Source organism: Pholcus phalangioides, unplaced genomic scaffold, assembly GCF_987345545.1.
Source record: "Pholcus phalangioides strain wild (caught in Gottingen) unplaced genomic scaffold, Ppha-v1.0 ptg000011l_1, whole genome shotgun sequence".
Lineage (NCBI taxonomy): Eukaryota > Metazoa > Arthropoda > Arachnida > Araneae > Pholcidae > Pholcus > Pholcus phalangioides.
This window is the reverse complement of record NW_028301604.1, coordinates 42,093,324-42,113,637: the sequence shown is the minus strand read 5'-3', so window position 1 is coordinate 42,113,637 and position 20,314 is coordinate 42,093,324. Positions and strand designations below refer to the sequence as shown.

General features: G+C 37.4%; 1 protein-coding gene across 2 annotated transcripts in view; it reads right to left on the bottom strand.

The window, feature by feature from the left end:
• Positions 1 to 20,314, bottom strand: part of LOC149080429 (kinesin-like protein KIF28) — a 1,038,199-nt gene that overhangs the window by 276,672 nt on the left and 741,213 nt on the right. The gene's annotated exons all lie outside the window — the stretch shown is intronic.

The window sequence follows — 20,314 nt, the reverse complement described above, 5'->3', positions numbered from 1 at the left end:
CATCAACTGTTTTTCTTAGAGGTATGGTCTTAATTTAAAAAATGCTCAAAATGTGTTAAAAAATTACCCTGTACCAGTTTCGAGAGTTAAAATACAGTGTATCACAAAATTAAAAAAAATCTAAATTTTTTGTACGGTCCTCCTGTTCTCTAAATTACAATTAAAAAGTTGTTGCCCTGTCTCTCCTGATACCACTGAATTATTCGAATTCAAAAATCGGTGAAAAGTTGGGAAAGGACATCAAAAATGAGGGAAAGGAGCGTTATATCCGTTAGTTTTTGCTGTTACTTCCCAACTTTTCTCAGATTTTTGAATTCAGTGAATACTGCAGTTAAAAAGATTGGATATTTTTTTCGTTGGGCTCAGAAAAAAGCAGGGCAACAACTTTCTAACTGGAAGTTAGAGGACAAGGGGAACATATAAAAATTTAAATTTTTTATTTTGTAACACTGTATTCTCACTCAGAAAACTGGTACAGAGTAAATTTGGAACGCCTTTTGAGCATTTTTAAATTAGAATCCCACCTCTACAACGGACGGTAGATGAGATAAAGCCCGCATTAACACTTACAGGATCTCACCAATATATAATATCTAGGCTAGAACAGGGAGCCTCCAAAATATCAAGGTTACGGGCCCAAAAGTATGGAAGTTTTTGCCAGTACTACTTCTGGAACTGCCCGCGCAAATTAACCCACGATTTTCGTCTTTTTGGATTCGACATGTGTTCATAAATTGGACTTTATCTCAAAGACTAATTATCCAATCTAAGTGAACTAAGTAAAACTTCAAAACCTACTTTCCTAGGTTTTGAAGAAGAGTATAAGTGTTGGAGCTCGTTACGAGTTCCAAGTCTGTACCTTGAAAACTAGAAACGATAGGAGGCTGTGAATTTGAAAAAGTTTGGAAATTTTCCAGCTTTTTTTAAATGTCGCGGTATACGAAGGCAAAACACAGCGATAACTACAAACATTGTTCACAAATGCGTAGAGCACAAAATTCCAAAGAGAATACACCAAAAACGCCGGGTCTGAACCCAAAACCAATGCCAGTGTGGTCGCAAATATAGAGGGGGATCCCTCGAGTCCTTTTGCAGTAGATTACACTGGTGAACAGTCATTTTGTATCGGACATATGGTATATTTATTCTTATGAATTTTTGGGTATAGAATCCGAATTTGCCCTTAAAAATGAGCTTACATGTAAGGTTTTTTATTTTGTTTAAATTTATTAAGTATATTTCCTAGGTTTTTGTGTTGTTTGCGTTCTTTATTTCGTGCTGCACGCCGGAATACATTTATGAAATTTATCTGTGATTATTATTGACTAAAACTCTTTTTAATCAAACATACTACACAGCGCGAGTACAATTTATAAATCACTAAAATAAAAATGTCAGAGGAAAGAAAGTGAATCAGAAGATGTATACGACCTTCAGAGCTGTACAGTAGGGTGGAACGAAAAAAATGTTTTCTCGAAATTGCCATTGTAATAGAATTTAAAATATGTCTTTATGTGAAGAAATGCCATTCCTAGTTTTTTTCCCCAAAATTCAATTTTCTTGAGGTTCCTCATCGCCCCTAAATTTTTACGCACGTGTGAAATTCTGTAACATGACAACGCGGAGGAGGCTTTCCTATTCCCCTGAACACGTGATTCGTTCAGTGACCTCGATGTTATTCCCTTGTTTTCAGTATTCATTTGCAATCTCACCCCTTAACTGAGACGTGCGTCTAGAGCCTGCGGTAGACCCAAAACCAGCAACCAATGAAAAAGCAGCATTTTATGACGTCAGTAAATCGGGAGTGGAGAAGGTTTTTTTCCTCTCAGCTTCACTAGAGCTTGATCCCAGGATATGATCTTGGTTATTTGGCACGATTGTTGATTGACGCCAACATACTTGGCGACGCTTAATGATAGATATGCTTAATTTTACAGGTGTTTTATAACCGCAATTAGTGCAGTGGTTAGAGCGTAAGGCCGGCGTTACACTATAAAAGTTTGATAAATTTTCTTTTATAAAACTTGGCAAAGATCTTTTATAAATTTTGTATTCAATTTTTTTTTTTAATTTATTTTATAAAGGAAATGGACCACATTACACTATATAAAAGATTTATATGAAATTGTTTTTGCAAAAGTTTTCGTCCGTTTGTCAGTCTTCGTTAGGCTAGTATTACACTATAAAACTTTGATAAAAAATTCCTTCATAAAACTTGAAAAATGTGACCAATCAATACAAAACAAACAAACCAATACAAAACACATCTGTTACATTCGAGCGAACTTAACTGATCCGCCTATTGGTTGCATTTTTGAAGTTTTTTATAAACGAACTTTTATCAAACTTTTATAGTGTAATCCCGACCTTTGTCGTGTGCTGTTGCTGGTAGTAGTTCTGGATGAAGAAATTTTTTTACAATTTGCTATAGGAAATTTATCATTTGCAACCTCTGTAATGGCCTCGGTTTTAAAAAACATGAAACTTATGTGGCTGATTGTATTGGATGGAGTAATTTGCGGAAGAAGCTAATTATTTTGATGCATTACATCTTTAGCTAGGAACGCAACTTAATGAATATGTCAGTTTATGAAGAAGTTGAGGAATACAACGCTCAGAGTAAAGGTTTAGCGACTAAATTGCCCGTGTTTCATCATATTACGGCTTATAATTATGGCACGGTAAAATCCCAAAGACTCGGGTTTTACCAAAGCAAGTTGGTGAAAGTCCAAAAAACGCTTGTAAACGTTTCCATTTCGGATTTTTACTAAGTCAAAGTCCGTTTTAAATGAATCAGTTGATCATCACGAACTTATTAGTTCCTGATGATGATTAGTTTATGAATAATAATTCATTAATTATAAACAAATAATGAATTAACAAACGAAATAACCACCATGATGTGTTTTGGATGCTATTTAAGTAATTGATGCTCATAATTAATTTACTCCTACCAGTTAAAGCCCGTTTTAATTAATTTAACATCATTAACTCAATCGTTCCCCCAACCATCTTGATTAATTAATAATTGTTTAATAATTATAATTACTAGTGTGAATGATACTTATTGATATATAATAGTAATAAGTATTTAAGTAAAACTTATTTCGTCATGAGATGTAACGCGGGGGTGCCGAGCATGGGCGGAGATACGGGGGGTGGGAGGCATGAGGGGCATTGCCCCCCACCATCAAAGATGAAGTCGACTGATCTAATCCATATATGTATAGATGAATTGACACATCATCATCATCGCTCCCCCCAGACTTCCAAGTCTATCTCTGCCTATGATGCCGAGTGCGCTTTGCCCACTGATCCGCCTTTCCACGCATTGAGCGCATGATGACCCCGCACCCCCTCTGGAAATGTCGGGACCCTAACTAATGGCCTTGAATACCAGTGAACCTAAACCTGGATGAAATGAGTAATTTTGTGGGAAGCGAAATAATCTAGTTGATCTATAGCAAAAGAAATGAAATTTCAAATTTATGGATTCATTATTTTTTTATTTCGTGAAGGGTCCGGAAAGCGGACCCAAATTTTGGATGAACAGACCCCTAGTAAGTGTAAATTTTTGTGCGCCACATTCGGCTCGGAGCCCTGGGACAATGTCCCAGGGCTCCGGATAGATAATATTTCTTAAATGATTCTTGAGAGTTCGAGAATCATTCAAGAATTGAATAAGTAGGTTAATTCGGTCAGGGCTGCAGCCATAAATTCGGCCAGCCTGACAACATCCATTTTGGCACACCTCTGGTCCGTCACACCTTACTTGTTTCATCTTCCCCCCAGGTCCGTAATTAGCATTTCTTTCCGGGAGGTGCACCATGATAATCAATTAGCAAACAAAATGTTTTTTGCATTTACGTTGTGGAAAAAATATATTTTCTTTTTCATTTTTTAACCTTAAAAATAGTCCCCCCGCCCGTTTTACCGGGTGTGTTGAAAATTATGACTTTTTAACAGAAAATGGCTGGTATCATGAAACCCTTGAGATTTAATTTCTAAATCACTGCAAATTTTTCATCTTTATATACTGTAGCCTCCCAGAAATCGATGTAGTTTCATTACATATGGTGTTCTGATCGAATAAAACAACTCTTTCTTGATTTTTATTTAACATATTCTACTATCTCAGCATTAATACCGTGATTAAGTTTGAATATATCAGAACATGCAACTTTTCATAGAAGATCACGCAACTCGTGGTAGCGTAAGTTGGGGTATTACTGTATCAAAATAATTATAGGATTTACAATTGCATTATAATTTATAATATTATGATGAGGTAATGAATATAACGGAGGGGAATGTTGCAGCTTGTTATAAAAAATATAATAATAGTAATGTGTGTTCTCTCTCAAGGAGGAAGTTCAAAGAGGGCCCCGGTCGCCCCAGCCTAGTTACCCGCCTGCACGATAAGTTATCTTAGTGTAAACCGCACCTTTTTGATTTGTTATTAATTTGATATTTATTCTTTGGAAGTGCAGTCTTTGTGTGACGTCATTTTATACACGATAGGATAATGGAGTTCAAGGAAATCCTTGATTAAAAGAAGTTTCTAAAACAACCATATATAATTTTTCACGATTTCCACAGTAGTTTCATATTTTGTGGTGGAAATCCGTAGAAACTACGTAAATTCCGTAGTAGTTGGCAAGTATGCTTATAATTAAGGCTAGGATTTTCAGGACATGAAAACTGATAAAAAATGCTCTATAAAAAATGACTATGCCCCAAAAGACCGAAAATTTGCCTTATGAAGTAAAAATTGATACAAAAATTTATCTTTTCTATTTACAGTAACATTAATTTTAGCAAAATAATATGAGAATGAGGAATATTGAGATGCAATTAATTAATATTACACAACACTGTATATAAAACGACGTTTCATGTACAGTGCTGAAAGAAAATTTCGGATTCCAAGAATAATAGGATAATTGGAATTCTTTTTAAATTGGATAAGGTTTTTTACATCCGTATTTGTATGTGACTAGCCGTGTATTGAGAGAGAAAGAAAAAGAAAATGTCAGATAGGTGTGTACCTCTGTAGTAGATAAACACTTTCACAAAAACCTTTGTAAATAACAACCCCCACAAGTACATACTGAATTCTTCTATTCATTATTGACTTATCCATAAGTGTCTATACAACATGTATTGAAAAGTAAATGGAATTTTCTTATCAGTTGGTATTAGAGCTGTGTGTTTGTTGTCAGCAGCGAAGAGTAAAAACATTCTTTCATTATCATTATAGACGCATTTTACAATATATTTTAATGTGCTATAAAATGCTATATATATATATATAATTAAAACAAATAAAATAAGCAGGATTCTAAATATTTTGTGCTTCACGGATCCATTGTGCCAATAAAGTAAAGGTGACGATGCAATACCGTGAATGATATACAGAGGCCACCAGAACAGTATAAGGCCAATGGCGGGTCTTAGGGCAGTGTGACCTGTGCAATGGCACAGGGCACCAAATAATAAGAGGTGTCGAAACAAGTTGCAATATTTGATGTACATCAAATATTTCAACACTGTACATTAGGGGCCGTTCAAGTATTACGTCGTCATCGATGGGGAGGGGGGGTTCCGATTTGCTGACTTTTGATGACAAGGGGGAGGGGGGGGGTTTGGATAATGCTTACGTCATCAACCACCCTTTATGAAAATATGAAATATTTTTAATGGCATCTTACTCGGTGCCCAAAAACGAGAAAAACCTTTCGATAGTTTGTGGGCAATTGAAGTAACATCCCTCCTATTGATAAGTGCCCTACAGAGCCACTTTAGTGATCTCTAAATGTTTCGCGGATCCAAGTGATCTGGAAATGTGTCCGGGCCGCTTAAGTGCTCTGGAACTGTGCCACGCATCACTAAAATAATCTGAGAATGTGCCGCGGGTAATTTGAGTGATGTAGAACCGCACTGGGAGCCACTTAAATGCTCTAAAACTACGTCACATGTCACTCAAGGGATCTCTAAATGTGTCACGGGTCGCTTAAGTGTTCTGAAAATATGCCACGGGCTGCTTAAATGTTCTGAACATTGTACCACGGAACACTTAAGCGATCTGTAAATGTGCCGTTTAGTTCATTTTTACGAAATTAGGTTTGAAGAGGGCAGGCCGCATCAAGTAACCCCCAGGGTTATATTTGGTCCGCCGGCCAAGGAGCTTTATGTGATTTATATGACTTAGAGGGTGGGTCGCGATGAATTTATTAAAGATAAATTTTTAGTTCATAGCCTTCAAATAATGTGTTGAAATTAACAGAAATTGATTATAATAACATATAAAGGTATTTTCTTCCGAAATTTCAATTTTTTAAAAAAATTTTTGTTTGCATTACAAAAATAAATTTTTGATCGTGGAAAATTGGCACGAGAGAACCCCCCCCCCCCATGCCCCCTCCCCCTCGTGTACGTCTCTGATCCCAGAAATATGCGTTAGGATTCAGAGGGGCAGAGCTGATAGAAAATTTTGCAGACAAGGGGGGGCGGTCAGCGTTTTGCTGACAAGGGGGGTAGGGGGTCAAAAATGGCAGAACATTTGCGTACGTAATACTTGAATGGCCCCTTAGAGAGAGAGAGAGAGTAAAAAATAACTTTCTTTGGTATTTAAAAAAATTACCATATAAAATAATGTATACATGTAAAATGACCGAGAGATGGAGAAAAAAATTGAAAGTTTGAATATATGCAGTTGATTTTTAGAAAAAGAATCTATAAGCAGTACACCTATATACATGTTACTGCCAAAGCCCGAATCGCGACCGATTTGAGACGGGGCCGGCCACTTCGCGAATGGGCCAAGAGTTTTGGCCAAAATCCGTCTGAATTTCAGAAATGATTCGGGCTTAGACCAGCTATTTCGCAAAGTGGCTGGAAATCCCTGGCCAATGCTCGATGTGCTGATGTCAGGAACAGGAAATCGTTGAGATCGATATTCACAATTGATCTTGAACATCCATGGAACATTTTGCCCAATTCATATCGTCGATACGTAATTTTCGATTTTATTTTCAATTTAATTTTAAATACAGTACAGAGTATACTACTGCCCCTGTATTGGTTTTTATTCCTATTTTACCCGTCAATAGAACTGCAAATTATTTCTTTCATTTAATTTTTGTTCGTCCGAAAAATTATTTTCTTATTCATTTTTGGTCGGGCCACATATTATATCTCCCATTTTTGTTTTCTTTTAGCAAACACAGTATAAAATCGAACTGAGAAAAACGAGACGATACATTTTTACTTGGGTTGCTTCATTTTTGAAATATATGACATCCATATTTGTTATGGGCATCTTTTTCTCAGCCACCTCGCTGGGCATTTTGCCTGTTGTGGTGTTGCATTTGTATATTCTCACTAATAGACATGTATTGTCCTCATTTACGAACCTACTTTTGATAAGAAAAGAAATATCTTCCTTTTTTTCTCTCTTTTCTTTTTTTTTCAAACTATTCACCAATACGTACTCATTTCTATGCTCGCTTCCCCCCTTCCCCTTAATACTTTCATCCGTATTGAACCAACACTCCCAAAATAACCAACCCACCCTCTTCTTTGGGAGGGTTGAATGAGCTCTTGATTTTTGAGTCCTGATAACAGGTAACTTTTCACAATGGCGAAGATAATCCGACACTGTTGTTTTTTTTTCAAGACGATCGATACACGCCTTTTAGCGTGAATTCTTCACGTATCTAAACTTTGTACCAAAAATGGGTAAATGGTAATCCCAGCATTGTTCTGTACTAAAGATATTTTGCTCCACAGGTGGAAACGTATATTGGTTTTCTTTGTTAATTTCGGTAATATGCATGGAAGCATCAGATTTGTTTCATTGATTCATTTTCCACCAAATCCTTTCTATTCATTGAATATTAATTCAGTTGGCTCCCATACATCAAGATGTGTTTTGTGTGTCTTTCTTCTAGAACGTTTTCACCGAGTCACAATTTTTTTTCGCTGGCTAACGAATGTATGCTTGGACGAACGATTCGTTGCCAGGGCAGATAAGCGAGATGGACCTCTCGTGGGCACGACCTCCCCCGCCCCCAATCCCACACACACAAACAATGGATGCGTACTCATATAGCATTCTCCGAAGGTTTATCGCGACTCACAGCGGCATAGTGGCGAGCTCAAGATATTGATTTGTGTGCTTATTTACGCACTTTGAGGTGGTTCTTCAAAAATCATAGTACTGTATCAACTAAATTAGTGATGAACATTTTTTTTGTCACTCGCAATTCCCTTGCCCCACTCATGGTTCATCGGTGGCTCCCCGGGATATTTTAGTAGGTAATGTGCATTCATAACAGAATCACTTCGAAGCATTGATAGGATGATATTTATCGATACTTCCATCTTGTCGCGACGCACACTTTGAGGAGCACTGCCACAAAGGCCTTTGCATATCATATACAGTATAATATTGATTTTTTTGTTTCTGTTTATGGATTTGAATTTTTCCATACAAATGAAAAATATATATATGTTTCATTTCATTATCGAAAGTAATGATTTGAATGGGAAAAAAAGAATCATTTACTACATATTATAATCTTGATTTAAACTTCAGTAAAATGTATTGTAATTTCTTGTAAATATTCAATTCTCTAGAAAGATGACCAGAAAGAAAAAAAAGTTTTTGTATAAACACCGCAACCGACACACAAAAGCTTCGTATCAGCCTACTCAGATAGAAAAATTGAATAATACTCAATTATGAAGAATCAACTTAACTTCTGAATGCATCCCCCCCCCATCCTGAAGCAGGGCCCTAGGCACGATCACCTTAAGGGCATCATGGGCCCTCTACGTGTTTACTTTCGAAAACTTTAACCTGATTTTATTTTTGCCCCCCTCCCGTCTGCACTCCAGGCCTCTGGGCCGTGACTGGTTGGGCTCGTGGTTTAAAACAGCATGCCCTGCGCTCGGGCCCCTTTCAAAGTGAATTTATGGCATGGAAAAAAATGATGAGAATCATAAGGGACCCCAAGGTTGGACACTAATCCATATTCTGGGGTGTAAAAATTTTCATAAAAGTTCATTAGAATCATCGAAGCTATAGTACTTTAAAAAAATTGTCAAATAGGCCGTGAGACCTAGCATTGACCGCTGAATGGAGCTAAAAATTGACTGTAAAATTTAAATGTGACACCTCTCTATTACGGAAAATTATAGCTATTCTTTATACATTTTTGTATACGAATTCGTATCAGATATATCCATAGTGATACGTCATTTAATTATTTTTAATCGAATGTATGTGAATATCAAAGTATAGCAGATTTTGATATTGCTGTAATTTTTATAATCACTATAAATGGGAATCATTGTGTGTGAAGTCAAGAAACAGGAGGAAAGAAGAATTTTCACTGACGGAAAACTTATTCCCTGAATTTCATGGACCTTTTCCCCTCAGTAAGGCTATTATCGTCAACTTACAAAAGACCTATTCATACCTCTGGCCTTATTGTTGCGGTGGGAGGAATCCTATCAGTGAAAATCCAGCCCCCTACTGTCGACAACTGGGGGAAGGCATCGTCTTGCGTGTACTTCTTTGAACTTGCAAGAAATCTCGCTCTAAATTTGGAACCTTTCTCACCTTGTCACACTTACAGCCTTCAAAATCACATTTGCATGCTGCAATGTTGAACAATTTCCGTGCTTCGCACTGAAAGACTGTTTGAGAATAATTCCTTGCTTTCATATTTTTCTGAAGATTCTTGTTTTTACAGTAAAAGTCTTTGAAAATTTTACATATCCGTTGGTGAGAAACCGTAGGAATTGAAGCAGTTTTCCAAATATTTTCTATCTTTGACACGATAATGTCAAGAATGTCTGCAATAGCTGGATCTTTTCTTGATTGTGGTGCCTTCATATTGGGTTGAGTCAGCAAATAACAAAGCATAACACCGCCATAGGTGGTCGAGACCCGAGAATCCAACTCTTTGGGATTTCCTAAAATGTCACAACAATAAAAGCTTCTGGTCGTCATTTTGACTGCTATACACCCTCTCAGTTAACGTGCGTCTAAAGCCTGCGGTAGACCCAAAACCAGCAACCAATGAAAAAGCAGCATTTTATGACGTCAGTAAATCGGGAGTGGAGAAGGTTTTTTTCCTCTCAGCTTCACTAGAGCTTGATCCCAGGATATGATCTTGGTTATTTGGCACGATTGTTGATTGACGCCAACATACTTGGCGACGCTTAATGATAGATATGCTTAATTTTACAGGTGTTTTATAACCGCAATTAGTGCAGTGGTTAGAGCGTAAGGCCGGCGTTACACTATAAAAGTTTGATAAATTTTCTTTTATAAAACTTGGCAAAGATCTTTTATAAATTTTGTATTCAATTTTTTTTTTTAATTTATTTTATAAAGGAAATGGACCACATTACACTATATAAAAGATTTATATGAAATTGTTTTTGCAAAAGTTTTCGTCCGTTTGTCAGTCTTCGTTAGGCTAGTATTACACTATAAAACTTTGATAAAAAATTCCTTCATAAAACTTGAAAAATGTGACCAATCAATACAAAACAAACAAACCAATACAAAACACATCTGTTACATTCGAGCGAACTTAACTGATCCGCCTATTGGTTGCATTTTTGAAGTTTTTTATAAACGAACTTTTATCAAACTTTTATAGTGTAATCCCGACCTTTGTCGTGTGCTGTTGCTGGTAGTAGTTCTGGATGAAGAAATTTTTTTACAATTTGCTATAGGAAATTTATCATTTGCAACCTCTGTAATGGCCTCGGTTTTAAAAAACATGAAACTTATGTGGCTGATTGTATTGGATGGAGTAATTTGCGGAAGAAGCTAATTATTTTGATGCATTACATCTTTAGCTAGGAACGCAACTTAATGAATATGTCAGTTTATGAAGAAGTTGAGGAATACAACGCTCAGAGTAAAGGTTTAGCGACTAAATTGCCCGTGTTTCATCATATTACGGCTTATAATTATGGCACGGTAAAATCCCAAAGACTCGGGTTTTACCAAAGCAAGTTGGTGAAAGTCCAAAAAACGCTTGTAAACGTTTCCATTTCGGATTTTTACTAAGTCAAAGTCCGTTTTAAATGAATCAGTTGATCATCACGAACTTATTAGTTCCTGATGATGATTAGTTTATGAATAATAATTCATTAATTATAAACAAATAATGAATTAACAAACGAAATAACCACCATGATGTGTTTTGGATGCTATTTAAGTAATTGATGCTCATAATTAATTTACTCCTACCAGTTAAAGCCCGTTTTAATTAATTTAACATCATTAACTCAATCGTTCCCCCAACCATCTTGATTAATTAATAATTGTTTAATAATTATAATTACTAGTGTGAATGATACTTATTGATATATAATAGTAATAAGTATTTAAGTAAAACTTATTTCGTCATGAGATGTAACGCGGGGGTGCCGAGCATGGGCGGAGATACGGGGGGTGGGAGGCATGAGGGGCATTGCCCCCCACCATCAAAGATGAAGTCGACTGATCTAATCCATATATGTATAGATGAATTGACACATCATCATCATCGCTCCCCCCAGACTTCCAAGTCTATCTCTGCCTATGATGCCGAGTGCGCTTTGCCCACTGATCCGCCTTTCCACGCATTGAGCGCATGATGACCCCGCACCCCCTCTGGAAATGTCGGGACCCTAACTAATGGCCTTGAATACCAGTGAACCTAAACCTGGATGAAATGAGTAATTTTGTGGGAAGCGAAATAATCTAGTTGATCTATAGCAAAAGAAATGAAATTTCAAATTTATGGATTCATTATTTTTTTATTTCGTGAAGGGTCCGGAAAGCGGACCCAAATTTTGGATGAACAGACCCCTAGTAAGTGTAAATTTTTGTGCGCCACATTCGGCTCGGAGCCCTGGGACAATGTCCCGATTGCCTCAGCCTAGTTATAGATTCTTGCGGTTTTTTTTTCAACAATAAATATGATAGAAAATCAAGTTTTTTTTTTTAATCCGAGAAATACACACGGAAAAAAATCTTTTTTTTCTCTCCAGAGAAGGGAGTGGTAAGTGAGAGGAGAAGGTAACGTAGCAACAGGGCCGCAAATAGGGGGAGCAGGCGGGTCTGGTGCCCCGGGCGCTGAACCAGAAGGGGTGCCGAATTCACCCTTTAACTGCTTCTATATTACAAGGGGCGCCAAAATGCCGGATTGCCTCGGGTGACAAAATATCTAGTTGCGGCCCTGCGTAGAAATAACAGGTTTTTGAAGAGTTAATACGTCACAGTGCAGGATAGGAATTGCATCAGCATAACTCTTTTATCAAACATTGATGAGGAGGCAATATTTGATAAAAGATTTCCCACCTGATATTGGTTTACTGTCAACTATCTCAGATGATAATGAAATAAATGTACCATCTATATGAACCAACAAATCCAGTGATGTGTCAGTCGAGCCCGGATATCGAAGTGGTACGTGAAAAAAATTCGACTGATCCGATATTCGTGAAAACCGATACAACGTAAATATTCGAGTTTAATGAAGAAAACTGAGTCCTCAACCTATTCGCGATAACGGAAGAGGTGGTTCTCGAACAGACTTAAAAATGCTAAAAAATGAAAATGAAAATTAAAATAATTTACTTATGTATCACAAACATTAAAGATGTTCACGTAGCTTTTGAATAAAATATTAATACCCGTGTACTGCAAGTCAGTTGTTCTCAAAGTGTGAGTCGCAGCTTCTATGGGTGAGTCACCAGCCTTTATCAGAGCCAAGCTATCTATATTGATGTGTAACTGTTCAGTGATTTGAAGTAGTATTTCAAGTATTAAGAGAGCCGTGGGTAAACCGGGGGTAAACTTTCGGGAGCCGCACTGGTGGATCGATTTTTTTTCAATGGATTAAGTTCCATAAAATCGAAAGTTGTATTTCAAGAAAAAAGCCCGAATATCTCTCGCCCGAATATGCTATAACCCATGTCTGTCAAACTTAAGAGCATCATAAGGCCCCGGGTATGACCCCCCATATCCTGAAGCAGGGCCCCTAGGCTGGGATCTTTCACGTTCCCCTTTATGATGAATTTCTCTCTGAAGCACTACCGTACTATTGCGAGAATCGACGTCGGGTGTGTTTTGTCAACGCGATAGCTAGATGGCGATCTCTAGCTTTAGATAACGCTCTGATTCTGTTAATTCCCATATAACCACTCATAGAAGGATCGACGTAACTACAGATTTGTGTCAGATTTCCTCACTCTTCATAAGCCAATGCGCCACAGCGTTGGTTGATTTTCAACTTTGAGCCCTGAAGGCTAGTCGATCTCACGTTAAAAAGTCGCGATACTGAGAGCAACAGTCCTACAACAGTACAAATATTCAATCATTACGCTTCACTCACAGTTTAAAATATCGATGGCAGCACTGGAAAATCAGACAACACTAGATAGGCACTCAGACTGTTAGGTACACTCCCACATTTCCGGCACAACTCACTCGGTAGTAACTTGCCCATGACGATAGACCGGAGTTTTGCTAGGTTTGAAAGAAAGTCTTTGTAAACGTTAGAACCATTGAAATATTGATAACAATTCAATGGACCACTTACAGCCATGATTCCATGGCTCCCTTGTCTCAGTCAACGGTTTACCCACGGCTCTCTTAATACTTGAAATACTACTTCAAATCACTGAACAGTTACACATCAATATAGATAGCTTGGCTCTGATAAAGGCTGGTGACTCACCCATAGAAGCTGCGACTCACACTTTGAGAACAACTGACTTGCAGTACACGGGTATTAATATTTTATTCAAAAGCTACGTGAACATCTTTAATGTTTGTGATACATAAGTAAATTATTTTAATTTTCATTTTCATTTTTTAGCATTTTTAAGTCTGTTCGAGAACCACCTCTTCCGTTATCGCGAATAGGTTGAGGACTCAGTTTTCTTCATTAAACTCGAATATTTACGTTGTATCGGTTTTCACGAATATCGGATCAGTCGAATTTTTTTCACGTACCACTTCGATATCCGGGCTCGACTGACACATCACTGGATTTGTTGGTTCATATAGATGGTACATTTATTTCATTATCATCTGAGATAGTTGACAGTAAACCAATATCAGGTGGGAAATCTTTTATCAAATATTGCCTCCTCATCAATGTTTGATAAAAGAGTTATGCTGATGCAATTCCTATCCTGCACTGTGACGTATTAACTCTTCAAAAACCTGTTATTTCTACGCAGGGCCGCAACTAGATATTTTGTCACCCGAGGCAATCCGGCATTTTGGCGCCCCTTGTAATATAGAAGCAGTTAAAGGGTGAATTCGGCACCCCTTCTGGTTCAGCGCCCGGGGCACCAGACCCGCCTGCTCCCCCTATTTGCGGCCCTGTTGCTACGTTACCTTCTCCTCTCACTTACCACTCCCTTCTCTGGAGAGAAAAAAAAGATTTTTTTCCGTGTGTATTTCTCGGATTAAAAAAAAAAACTTGATTTTCTATCATATTTATTGTTGAAAAAAAAACCGCAAGAATCTATAACTAGGCTGAGGCAATCGGGACATTGTCCCAGGGCTCCGAGCCGAATGTGGCGCACAAAAATTTACACTTACTAGGGGTCTGTTCATCCAAAATTTGGGTCCGCTTTCCGGACCCTTCACGAAATAAAAAAATAATGAATCCATAAATTTGAAATTTCATTTCTTTTGCTATAGATCAACTAGATTATTTCGCTTCCCACAAAATTACTCATTTCATCCAGGTTTAGGTTCACTGGTATTCAAGGCCATTAGTTAGGGTCCCGACATTTCCAGAGGGGGTGCGGGGTCATCATGCGCTCAATGCGTGGAAAGGCGGATCAGTGGGCAAAGCGCACTCGGCATCATAGGCAGAGATAGACTTGGAAGTCTGGGGGGAGCGATGATGATGATGTGTCAATTCATCTATACATATATGGATTAGATCAGTCGACTTCATCTTTGATGGTGGGGGGCAATGCCCCTCATGCCTCCCACCCCCCGTATCTCCGCCCATGCTCGGCACCCCCGCGTTACATCTCATGACGAAATAAGTTTTACTTAAATACTTATTACTATTATATATCAATAAGTATCATTCACACTAGTAATTATAATTATTAAACAATTATTAATTAATCAAGATGGTTGGGGGAACGATTGAGTTAATGATGTTAAATTAATTAAAACGGGCTTTAACTGGTAGGAGTAAATTAATTATGAGCATCAATTACTTAAATAGCATCCAAAACACATCATGGTGGTTATTTCGTTTGTTAATTCATTATTTGTTTATAATTAATGAATTATTATTCATAAACTAATCATCATCAGGAACTAATAAGTTCGTGATGATCAACTGATTCATTTAAAACGGACTTTGACTTAGTAAAAATCCGAAATGGAAACGTTTACAAGCGTTTTTTGGACTTTCACCAACTTGCTTTGGTAAAACCCGAGTCTTTGGGATTTTACCGTGCCATAATTATAAGCCGTAATATGATGAAACACGGGCAATTTAGTCGCTAAACCTTTACTCTGAGCGTTGTATTCCTCAACTTCTTCATAAACTGACATATTCATTAAGTTGCGTTCCTAGCTAAAGATGTAATGCATCAAAATAATTAGCTTCTTCCGCAAATTACTCCATCCAATACAATCAGCCACATAAGTTTCATGTTTTTTAAAACCGAGGCCATTACAGAGGTTGCAAATGATAAATTTCCTATAGCAAATTGTAAAAAAATTTCTTCATCCAGAACTACTACCAGCAACAGCACACGACAAAGGTCGGGATTACACTATAAAAGTTTGATAAAAGTTCGTTTATAAAAAACTTCAAAAATGCAACCAATAGGCGGATCAGTTAAGTTCGCTCGAATGTAACAGATGTGTTTTGTATTGGTTTGTTTGTTTTGTATTGATTGGTCACATTTTTCAAGTTTTATGAAGGAATTTTTTATCAAAGTTTTATAGTGTAATACTAGCCTAACGAAGACTGACAAACGGACGAAAACTTTTGCAAAAACAATTTCATATAAATCTTTTATATAGTGTAATGTGGTCCATTTCCTTTATAAAATAAATTAAAAAAAAAAATTGAATACAAAATTTATAAAAGATCTTTGCCAAGTTTTATAAAAGAAAATTTATCAAACTTTTATAGTGTAACGCCGGCCTTACGCTCTAACCACTGCACTAATTGCGGTTATAAAACACCTGTAAAATTAAGCATATCTATCATTAAGCGTCGCCAAGTATGTTGGCGTCAATCAACAATCGTGCCAAATAACCAGGATCATATCCTGGGATCAAGCTCTAGTGAAGCTGAGAGGAAAAAAACCTTCTCCACTCCCGATTTACTGACGTCATAAAATGCTGCTTTTTCATTGGTTGCTGATTTTGGGTCTACCGCAGGCTTTAGACGCACGTTAACTGAGAGGGTGTATAGCAGTCAAAATGACGACCAGAAGCTTTTATTGTTGTGACATTTTAGGAAATCCCAAAGAGTTGGATTCTCGGGTCTCGACCACCTATGGCGGTGTTATGCTTTGTTATTTGCTGACTCAACCCAATATGAAGGCACCACAATCAAGGAAAGATCCAGCTATTGCAGACATTCTTGACATTATCGTGTCAAAGATAGAAAATATTTGGAAAACTGCTTCAATTCCTACGGTTTCTCACCAACGGATATGTAAAATTTTCAAAGACTTTTACTGTAAAAACAAGAATCTTCAGAAAAATATGAAAGCAAGGAATTATTCTCAAACAGTCTTTCAGTGCGAAGCACGGAAATTGTTCAACATTGCAGCATGCAAATGTGATTTTGAAGGCTGTAAGTGTGACAAGGTGAGAAAGGTTCCAAATTTAGAGCGAGATTTCTTGCAAGTTCAAAGAAGTACACGCAAGATGGCGATTGATCGAGTAATGTCCTAACAACGAAGAAATTGAAAAACAATGAACAAAGGAAAACGAAAATGGTATCCCGTCATCTCAAGAAGAAACGGCTGAAAACTCATCTATATCCAACGATTCTGAGGAAAGTGAGCTATATGAGCCAAAACAGTTTTAAGTTAGCATTTCCATCAACCAGTACCTGAAGCTGGTCCATCAATCAGTGCCGAAGCCATACTTCATTTGCTTTTGAAGTTCTACCATCATCCTCACAGATAAGAACTAAATTACCAACGGCCGTATTCACCAACACAGTTTAAACTGCAATCGCAGGTGAAAGGATTGAAGATCGAAACGGATTGGTTAAATTGAGGATTTTAACCAATCCTTGTCAATCGCTAATCCTTTAACCTGCGATTGTAGTTTAAACTGTGTTGGTGAAATCAACGGCCGCAAATGTTGCTCTTGCTTGTGGATAGAACTGTTGTGTCTGATCGATCAGCTGCAATTATTGCGAATGCTGTGCTGGAAGATGTTGTGTTTGATGGTTGAAAAGACAAAACATTAGCTAATGTCAAAGAAGGTGATTCTTTCCATAGAAGAACCATATCCGAAGAACACATTGCAGGATACACATTGCATATTGCAGGAACACAGGTCAATTTATCTCGGTGACACAACTCCAAAAAGCAGTAGAGCAAGGGATATAAAGTCATCAGTCCTAGACTTTTTGAAACAAAATTTTAATACGAAAGAATTGATGGCGATCGGATGTGAAGGAACTGTTACCAATACTGGTTATAAAATGGTGTTATCAGATTAATAGAGAAAGAAATAGGCCATCCATCCCTTTCAATGGCTTATTTGTCTTTTTCACTTTAATGAGTTAGGGGTCATTCAAGTATTACGTCAGCATCGGGGGGGGGTTGCTGACTTTTGATGACAAGGGAGGAGGGGGGGGGGTTTGAAAGTTGCTTACGTCATCAACCATCCTTTTTAAAGATATGAAAAATTCTAAACTGCTGACGAAATTTTGCTGACAAGGGGGGGGGAGTCAGTGTTTTGCTGACTTTTGCTGACAAGGGGGTGGGGGAGGGGGTCAAAAATGGCTATAAATCTGCTTACGTAATACTTAAATGGCCCCTTGTCTCTAAGGCATCTTGTGAAGAATCTAGATTAGTGATTCCCAACGTGGGTGTTAACGCCCCCTGGGAGGCGATGAAATGTTCCAGGGGGACGGTAAAGGCTACGGGTATAACATAGGATCCTATGGGTTAGATTGTGTTGGGGGGCGATGAGAGAAAAAATTTCTGAAGAAGAGAGCGATGGGACAAAAAAGGTTGGGAAACACTGATCTAGATGGATGTTCCATCAGTCCACACGGGCTTCAAGGTGATATCGGAAATAGTTTGGAAAATTGTGAAAGATTACCTATATTGCAAAATTTAAACCAACCTCTAATAACCTTCCGATAATCGACAGTGACAACAGTGATTTAAGTGCGGATCAGAGATATCTTGTGGAAATAGTACGGGTAAAGAACTGGGGATCAAGAGAATTCTAAAAATTAGAAATATAGGATTATCAGAAGCGCACAGAAATCCGTACATACCATGTTCCGAAATAAACTTTTCTGCTAAGCACTATTCGGAACTAATTGCATGGGATCAAGTGCGAGTGATTGAATCACCTTTTATAAAAAATCAAGAAATGGACCCACAAAAATGATCTGAACCTGCTTTACCATCAATACCTTATTTTCCGTGTCACACACAAACAGTTGAACGGTGCGTACGACTCGTAACTGAAGCATCTCTTGCTGTTTCAACAACCGAGAGTCGTGAAGGCTTCATTCAAGCCAGAATAAAATCAAGGAGTACTCTCCCATCGTTTGAAAAAAAGTTGACTATTTTGCAAATAAATGAAATGCAACAACAGTGGGATAACAGAAGAAGCAATAGAGGCATTCTCCTGACACTTATATCGTCAAACTATGTTTTTTTGTTTTTATAATTTATGACATGGTTACACTTTTGTCCCCACCCCCAAAAAGGGTTTATTTTATATATATAATGTCTAAAAAGATTTTTTATAATGTGCACTTAGAAGTCTTTTTGCTCGACCTTTAGGATCCGTGAGGAACCTCAAGATATTAAAATATTTTCCTAGATTTTGGTTTAACGTCTTAAAACCTTGAAAGGCATCTTTTGAATACTAAGGCAACATCAATTTCCAAAAAAAGTGAAAAAACTTCACTTGCGTATGGGCTATACAAACATTGCCGCCTCCTCCCATTTCAGTCTAACTTTTTTACCCCCCCCCCCCATCCATTTCATGCCATTACTAATTAGTCATAAACAAACAAAAGACAAAAAAGTGGTAGTGTATATAGTGGCGCCTATAAATTTTACTTTTCTGTCTTGTATTCGCATCCTATTCCGATCCATAATGATTGCCATATAACGAGAGGGGCGAGGGGTGCTCAACCTCCGGCCCGTAGGCGTCTACACATCCATGAAAAACACTTATAGATTTAATTGCAATGTTATGGTGCATGCATTCGAATATGAAAGTACATCAGCAACAATATCAATAATGCATTGTATAATATCTATACATATCTCCTAAAGTGTATTTTGAAATAATGAAATACTTGCATTACTTGAATGTACAGAGTGTCCCACAATCGCCTGACGGTTTTCGAAATGAGAATAGCAAGAAAACGGTGACAGATATTAAAGTCATTTTGGTGGAATGTTAATGTGTGAAGTCAGGAACTTCAGCAACGTCATCCATGTTTCAAGGGATTGTATAGCTATTAAAATTAAAATAACCTCTTATATGGACAGGGACGCCGGAACATATTTGCTGGTGTTGCTAAAACAATACCAATCATTTTTATGGTATTGCTCAGCAATACCAATCATTAGAGCCCAGAAGTTCAGGCAAAATGCCATATAAATGCCCTTTTTTTTGCCTATTTTCAAACTTTTTTGGTAAAAATGCCTTTTTTGAAATTTTCGTGCCATAAATGCTTATTTCAACATAGTTTCAAGTTTATTAGTGAATTTCAGAGGCTATAATCTGTAAAACTTGGGTATTTTGAGCATTTTGGGCATTATAAACTTAAAAAAGATCGTAATTTTCAAAATTTTCTAGCTTTTAGTATTAATTATTATTAGAAAGTACAGTCCACTTCCAGCCTATTTCACGCAAATAAGTGATCTGACAGACTGGTGTTGCCCTGCATTAACTTTGCTTTGGCCAGATGGTGTTAGATGTGAATTATTTTGTTTCAGATGAACGCAGCCCGTGCTAGAAAAGCAGAGGAAAACTAGAAGTGTTTGTTTCTCTCCCGCACGCTTTACATAATGTCTCGGCCAG